General features: G+C 43.8%; 1 non-coding gene across 1 annotated transcript; it reads left to right on the forward strand.

The window, feature by feature from the left end:
- Positions 1 to 890: 890 nt before the first annotated feature.
- Positions 891 to 1028, forward strand: LOC119931049. Its single transcript, XR_005451917.1, has one exon. It is a non-coding gene; the product is annotated as a small nucleolar RNA SNORA7 (small nucleolar RNA).
- Positions 1029 to 1418: the final 390 nt, after the last annotated feature.

Genomic DNA, 1418 nt, shown 5'->3' on the forward strand with positions numbered 1-1418 from the left:
GTTAATATGTTTTGTTTTGTTGTCTGTCTCCCCCTTCTAGACTGTGAGCCTGTTGTTGGGTAGGGACCGTCTCTATATGTTGCCCACTTGTACTTCCCAAGCACTTCGTACAGTGCTCTGCGCACAGTAAGCGCTCAATAAATATGATTGAATGAATGAATGAATGAATGAGTGAATGATGGGAGATTTCACTCAGAGGAAAGTCTGTCTTTATTACACTGCCATTTGCCTTTGGTCTTTCCCTTGTTCTATTTGCTTGTCATAATTAATGGAGAGTCTGGAGTTAGTATTTGCTCCTGCAAGGTAGCAAGAGCTAAAGTATATAGTTATAATAGTAATAATATACAATAATATAATATGATAATAATAATGATAATAGTATATAAAGACTTATCTCCCCCAATCTGGCTCAGACTTTACCACAGTGAATCAGAAGCAGGGGAGTGATGTTAGTCGATAAGTTAATCAGTGGGTTTTACTGAGCGCTTACGGCATACAGAGCACTGTAAAGCACCATGGCCTAGTGGAACCTGGGTTCTAACCCTGATACGACCTTATACCTGTTGGGTGATCTTGGGCAAGTCACTCAACTTCTCTGCACCTCAGTTTCCTCAACTGTAAAACGGGGATTCAATACCTGTCCTCCCTCTCACTTAGTCTGTGAGCCCCATATGGATCAGGGACTGTGTCCAACCTGATTACCTTTTATCTACCCCAGTGCTTAGAACAAGTGCCTGACACATAGTAAGTACTGAACAAACAACATTATCAGCATCATGTCCTAATTGCTTGGGAGAGTACAATAAATAGACATGATCCCTGTCCTCTTGAAGTTTACATTCCAGTGGGGCAGGCAGATGCTGAAATAAATTACAGGTAGGGGAAGCAACCACCTTTCAGGGTTGCACCTGGAGAGTTTCCAGTACTCTACCAATCTTGGCTATGGGAGGGCGAGTCAAGCAGAGGTATACCCATTTCATTCCTAGCTTGGCCAGTGGCTAGTGAATGGAAGGCAATCTGCTACAAGTCAAAACTCACCCATGCTGAGCAGCAGCGGCATGGGAGAGAGTCGAGGGCAGAGATTCGAGTTTACTGCATGGAAGGAGGCATTGGTAAACCCCTTCCATATTTTTACAAAGAAAACTCTATGGATATACTGCCAGAATGATTGCAATTGGAGAGTGGGTTGTTCTGGGAGAGATGTGTCCCTGGTGTCACTATGGGTTGAAAATGACTCTATGGCACAAGAGAAGACAAGGGGAAGCAACTATTAGAGTAGGTGCATGAGCAGTGTGGCCATGAGGGTGGGATGAGTATCTAAATGTTTAGGGAGTACGGATTCAAGTGAGGGAGTGATGCAGTAGGGAGGGAAAATAGGATAGGGAGATGAGAGATTAGTGTGGGAAAGCTTAGTCACC

Source organism: Tachyglossus aculeatus, chromosome 7 (assembly GCF_015852505.1).
Source record: "Tachyglossus aculeatus isolate mTacAcu1 chromosome 7, mTacAcu1.pri, whole genome shotgun sequence".
Classification (NCBI taxonomy): domain Eukaryota; kingdom Metazoa; phylum Chordata; class Mammalia; order Monotremata; family Tachyglossidae; genus Tachyglossus; species Tachyglossus aculeatus.